At 38.5% G+C, this 6,767-nt stretch overlaps 1 protein-coding gene across 2 annotated transcripts in view; it reads right to left on the bottom strand.

Moving 5' to 3' along the window:
- Positions 1-6,761, bottom strand: part of ABHD17B (abhydrolase domain containing 17B) — a 47,087-nt gene extending 40,326 nt beyond the window's left edge. Inside the window, exon 1 of one of the 2 annotated variants that reach the window (XM_010848890.1) lies at positions 6,656-6,761. The gene's annotated coding sequence lies outside the window, so the exon portion shown is untranslated. Of the gene's footprint in view, positions 1-6,047 lie in introns of both variants that reach the window. The other variant, XM_010848889.1, reaches the window with a different exon arrangement.
- Positions 6,762-6,767: the final 6 nt, after the last annotated feature.

Consider the following 6,767-nt stretch of genomic DNA (forward strand, 5'->3'; position numbering starts at 1 on the left):
AATCTCAAGAGACTTCCTTTACAGAGAAAAAGTACCATCATGAGAGAATAAATTTGCCATTAAAATTAAGAATGTCTAGTCATCAAAAGATACCGTATTTAAAATGAAAAGGCATTGTAAAGACTAGAAAATATTTCTAAAGCCTACTAAGTACTATTATCCTAAATACATAAAAAGTACTTACAAATCAATAAAATAATCTCAAAGAAAAACAGAATAGGCAATTCACAGAAAAGGAACATGAATCGCTGAAAACCAAGTTAAAGTGTTCTTAACTACACAACTAATGGGGGAAGATATATATGAAAATTACAATGAGGTAACATTTCATATTCCTTAGAATGTCAAAATTTAAGAAGTCTTAAGTATTTGGAATGGTGAATTTAACTCAGATGACCATTATGTCTACTACTATGGGCAAGAATCCCTTAGAAGAAATGGAGTAGCCATCATAGTCAACAAAAGAGTCTGAAATGAAGTACTTGGATGCGATATCAAAAATGACAGAATGATCTCTATTTGTTTCCAAGGCAAACCATTCAATATCATGGTAATCCAAGTCTATGCCCCAACCAGTAATGCTGAACGGTTCTATGAAGACCTAAAAGACCTTCTAGAACTAACATCTCCAAAAGATGTCCTTTTCATTACAGGGGACTGGAATGCTAAAGTAAAAGTCAAGAAATACCTAGAGTAACAGGCAAATTTGACCTTGGAGTAGAGAATGAGACAGGGCAAAGGCTAACAGAGATTTACCAAGAGAATGCACTGGTCATGGCAGACACCCTCTTCCAACAACACAAGAGAAGACTCTACACATGGATATCACCAAATGGTGAACACTGAAACCGTATTGATTATATTCTTTGCAGCCAAAATGGAGAAGCTCTATACAGTTAGCAAAAACAAGATCGGGAGCTGACTGTGGCTCATTCATGAACTCCTTATTGCCAAATTCAGACTTAAATTGAAGAAAGTGGGGAAAACCACTAGACCATTCAGGTATGACCTAAATCAAATCCCTTATGATTATCCAGTGGAAGTGACAAATAGATTTAAGGACCAGATCTGATAGACAGAGTGCCTGATGAACTATGGACGGAGGTTTGTGACAATATACAGGAGACAGGAATCAAGACCATCCCCAAGAAAAGGAAATGCAAAAAAGTAAAATGGGTGTCTGAGGAGGCTTACAAATAGCTGTGAAAAGAAGAGAAGTGAAAAGCAAAGGAGAAAAGGAAAGATATACCTATTTGAATGCAGAGTTCCAAAGAATAGCAAGGAGAATTAAGAAAGCCTTCCTCAGCGATCAAAGCAAAGAAATAGAGGAAAACAATAGATTAGGAAAGACTAGGGATCTCTTCAAGAAAATTAGAGATACCAAAGGAACATTTTATGCAAAGATGGGCTCAATGAGGACAAAAATGGCATGGACCTAAAAGAAGCAGAGGATATTAAGAAGAGGTGGCAAGAGTACACAGAAGAACTGTACCAAAAAGATCTTCACGACCCAGATAATCACGATGGTGCGATCACTCACCTAGAGCCAGACATCCTGGAATGTGAAGTCAAGTGGGCCTTAGAAAGCATCACTACGAACAAAGTTAGGGGTAGTTATGGAATTCCAGTTGAGCTATTTCAAATCCTAGAAGACAATGCTGTGAAAGTGCTGCACTCACCATGTCAGCAAATTTGGAAAACTCAGCAGTGGCCACAGGATTGGAAAATGTCAGTTTTCATTCCAATCCCAAAGAAAGGCAATGCCAAAGAATGCTCAAACTACCGCACAATTGCACTCATTCACACACTAGTAAAGTAATGCTCAAAATTCTCCAAGCCAGGCTTCAGCAATGCATGAACCATGACTTCCAGATGTTCAAGCTGGTTTTAGCAAAGGCAGAGGAACCAGAGATCAAATTGCCAACATTCACTGGATTATCGAAAAAGCAAGAGAGTTCCAGAAAAACATGTACTGCTGCTTTTTTGACTATGCCAAAGCCTTTGATTGTGTGGATCACAACAAACTGGAAAATTCTGAAAGAGATGGGAATACCAGACCACCTGACCTGACTCTTGAGAAACCTACATGCAGGTCAGAAAGCAACAGTTAGAACTGGACATGGAACAACAGACTGGTTCCAAATAGGAAAAGTGTCACCCTGCTTGTTTAACTTATAGGTAGAGTACATCCTGCGAAATGCTAGGCTGGAGGAAGCACAAGCTGGAATCAAGAGCGCCGGAAGAAATATCAATAACCTCACATATGCAGATGACACCACCCTTATGGGAGAAAGTGAAGAAGAACTAAAGAGACTCCTGATGAAAATGAAAGAGGAGAGTGAAAAAGTTGGCTTAAAGCTCAACATGCAGAAAACTAAGATCATGGCATCCGGTCCCATCACTTCATGGCAAACAGATGGGGAAACAGTGGAAACCATAAAAGACTTTATTTTTGGGGGCTCCAAAATCGCTGCAGATGGTGACCACATGCATGAAATTAAAAGACGTTTACTCCTTGGGAGGAAAGTTATGACCAACCTAGATAGCATATTCAAAAGCAGAGACATTACTTTGCCAACAAAGGTCCGTCTAGTCAAGGCTATGGTTTTTCCAGTAGTCATGTATGGATGTGAGAGTTGGAGTATAAAAAAAGCTGAGTGCCGAAGAATTGATGCTTTTGAACTGTGGTGTTGGAGAAGACTCTTGAGAGTCTCTTGGACTGCAAGGAGACCAGTCCATCCTAAAGGAAATTAGTCCTGGGTGTTCATTGGAAGGACTGATGATGCTGAAGCTGAAACGCCAATACTTTGGCCACTTGATGCGAAGAGAGGACTCATTTGAAAAGATGCTGAGAAAGACTGAAGGCAGGAGGAGAAGGGGACAACGGAGGATGAGATGGTTAGATGGCATCACTGACTCAATGGACATGAGTTTGGGTAAACTCCACGAGTTGGTAATGGACAGGGAGGCCTGGCATGCTGCGGTTCATGGGGTTGCAAAGAGTTGGACACAACTGAGTGACTGAACTGAAGTACTTGGAAGGTGGAGAAACAGATCCTTTCATTCATTACTGATATACTCTGGAGAGAAAACTGATTGTATCTAATGAAGGTGAAGAAGCAGCTCCTATCCTATGTTCCAGCAGTCTGATACTATTGATAGATTTATAACCCAGGGCAATCTTTCTCAATAATGGCTTTTTAGTTGTAACAAATGGGGGGCACTACTCAATAGATGCCAGGGACACGACACACTTGTGGTATGTAAAGATAATGCTGCCCCATGTCCAGTGACTTCTGAACATTCTGCTGGACACTCATTTAAGGGACCAGAACGAAAAACTAAGGTCAGATATTAATAAATAGGACTTAACACAAAGTATAGTTGCATCGTTTTAACAAAGATTAAGATGTAAAAGAGTGCAACCCCCGTGTAAAGAGAGAAGACTGCATTTTTATTTTTGTTCAAACTTTACTGAAATTATAGTTATTTCAGAAACTTATCAAATCAAATCCCTCTATCGCTATTCCAGTGGCCAACTAAACACATGTGTTTAATCTACTTTAGCAGCTGTCCTAGTCAAGGTGACCCCATCTGTTCAAAGTATCTGACCACTACTATGTCTTCTAGCAGCGCTTCTTAGACTTCTAGGTACACTCAGTTCACCTGGGAATCCTGTTAACATTCAGCATCTTAGTAATTAGGGTAGGACCTGAGGTTCTGATTTCTAACCAACCCCCAGAATTCTGATGTTTTTGGTCTATTATTACACTTGGTAGCAAGATTACAATGTGGTTGAACCTGAGCATTTCACAGTGCAATACATTACTTTGTTATAAATTATTTCTTTATTTTAGTAAGCATATTACTTTATTTAAAATACCAACTGAAGTTTATTATTATGAATTTCATTTAGGACAGTATTGGGGAGGTTGTAAAATATTTGTATAAAAATGAGATATAGGTTCAAGAGCCACTCTGCAGGAAGTCTTCCACTTTACCTAAATAAACATACACAAGAATATTCCCTATGCTGTGTTTAATAAGAAAACAACTGGAAACCACTAAAATCACTAACAGAAACGTGATACAGTCACGTAATAAAACACATACCAAATGACAGTAATAATAAACTAGAGCTACCAGAATCAGCACAGATAAATCTTGGCTTGTTCAGTGAAGAAAGCAAGCTACAGATATAAAAACCATACTTAAACAGTCTTAAACCAATAAAAGAAAAACCATATAATGCTCATGGATATAAAGGAATGTAGTAACGTATAAACACATGGATAGGAAGGATACATGTCAATTTGGGGTTTGTTGTCGGGAGTGTGGAAATAAGATTTAAGAGGGGTACCAAGTATAGGGAAAGCTTTGTTTTGTAGTTATAACTTTCCAACTGGGTAATGAGTGCATGAATATTCATTATAAGTTAACAGTACTTCTAGTACTATCTTATTTTTCACTTCACCTGAATTGGCAAAAACTTCCTAGACAGAAGTTTGGAAAACACTGCTCCAAAGGAAAGGACTCAGAATCAGAAGTCAGGAGACCCAGATTCAAGTCTCAGTTCTGGTTCTTAAAAATTGTGTAGCTTTAGACAATTCAAATAATTAAACTTCTCTAGGCTTCATTTGTAATAAAGTCATAAAGCATCATTTTTCCTCTCCGACTCAGAAGTCTGGGTTTGAGAGGCATATTGGTATGCGAGAAATCTTTAACAGCATAGGAAAAGTAGGAGTAATTTTTGAGAATTAAGAGCAAAACCTTGGATATAGTAGAAATAAAATCTATCAGTAAATCAACCAACTCAATCTATCACCCTACTTTCTTGTCATCACTGATTCTAAAGATATGACACCAAATTATATATTCTTAACACTGGAGAAAATTAGAGTTTATCATTCCTAAGTGATAGCATATGGATAGAGCCTCCCTATTATAACTATGTTTATCCTAATTCTTCACCAAGAAACTGAAATTCATAATACGAAAACAAACTTAGAGAACTGCATTAAAAAGTACTGTTATTTACGAAAACAACCAATGTAACATAACCAGAAGAACTGTTGGTTCTCACTGCCCTTTCCTCACAGTGAGCAGGTGGCACATTTTATTAGCCCTATATCACTGATGGAGAAACTGACTCAGATGTGAGATAGCATGCCTGGAGTTGTAGACCAATTCAGTGACAAAACTTGGAACAGAGACTAATTGCCTAGTTCTTCTGTGTTCAGTAAATTGCCCAAAACATTACATTGCCATGATGCTTTATGGTAATTCTGTTTGTCACAGGAAATAGAATATTCTTTGTCAGAGGTCATACACATTTCAAAACCGGCAAAGATACTCAAGGAGCAAGCCACTGATCAACTACAGTACTGCACAGCAAGAGACAAAATTAAAACTGCCTAGCCTGCTAAAAATCTAATCCTATCCTTGCCAATTAACCTTATTAATACTAGAGTAGGAGAAAAGCGAGGTCAAAATATGGGTGAGGGTGCTATTTATTTCCTCCTGGATCTCAAGTAATATAGTAATTATTGCCCAACAGGGACCTTAATTCCTTTTTAAGTTGAAGCATGGCTATCTCCACTGCTCTTCTCTAAGTCAGCCTCCACCCCTACTTCCAACAAGCAAAGAACTGGGTACCCAATTAGAACACTGTCAATTATGATAATTACCAAAATATTGGCTACGATTAGATATTAGATAAATCATCCAAATGAGTTTATGCTATAAACATATGAGACAAACTCTTTACCAAAAAACCCTCATTTTATTACGTCTTCTTGTTAATGTAAACAGATGAATGCTATTACAACATGTACCTGACTTTTTACTCAGATTCATTAGGTAGTTTTAAACGCTGACACAAGAACTCCAAAATTCTTTTTACTTACTGGAGCCTTAAAAAAAAGAATCAATGAATTATCTTGCGGATCAAGAACTGTATATCACAAAAAAACTATTAAACATGAATACCTTTTCATAAGCTAAGAGCAAAAAATTAAAGGTCACCCTCCCTGCATTCCGTTACTCACTCTTTTGCTTAACAAATACAGTTCACACTGACTTTGATAAATCAACGTGTCGTTTTAGAAAGTTGTGTCCTGGCATTGGCAGAAATCACCATGGATCAAAGCTCTGAACATTTCTTAAAAAAAAAAAAAAAAAAAGCCAGGGTTAAACTCTCTTTAAAACACCTCTTCACAACAGTACAACCTAACTTGACAGAACTTTTCGTTTCAGGGTTCAAAAAATTTCAACAAAACACTAATTTTTCAATTCAAAAACAATTCCTGGTGAGCTTATCCTAGAGTTCGAGTGAAGCTCGATCATCGAGAGAAAAAGACCCTAGAAAGGCCGGACCAGAACACACAAATCACCAAGGACCCGGCATGATTCGATCTAAAAATGAAGGCTGGCACATTCGAGGACATTCAGGAGACAGTTTTCAGGCGACGCGAATTTCACAATGAGCGAGGGTGGGAATGTGAACCTGACCCCATCTTTCCGTCCAAGGGAGAAGAGCAAAAAATGAAATGAGACTTCTCTGCAAGGAGGACCCAAAACCTTCCCCAATCGATCTGTCCGTCCCTCTCCCGCCCTCCGACTCCCGCAGCCTCATCGACCGCAAAGACTTTCCTACCTCTCCCCTTCACCGAACCAACAGACAATCTTCTCAAAATCCCAGATCCGATCGGGAGTGGCTTCTGAGCCTTTCCCAGCGCCTAGAGGAATCCCGGTCGCCAACAACAAAG

The sequence above is a fragment of the Bison bison genome, unplaced genomic scaffold (genome assembly GCF_000754665.1).
Source record: "Bison bison bison isolate TAMUID 2011002044 unplaced genomic scaffold, Bison_UMD1.0 scf7180017864278, whole genome shotgun sequence".
In the NCBI taxonomy this organism is placed as follows: Eukaryota; Metazoa; Chordata; class Mammalia; order Artiodactyla; family Bovidae; genus Bison; species Bison bison.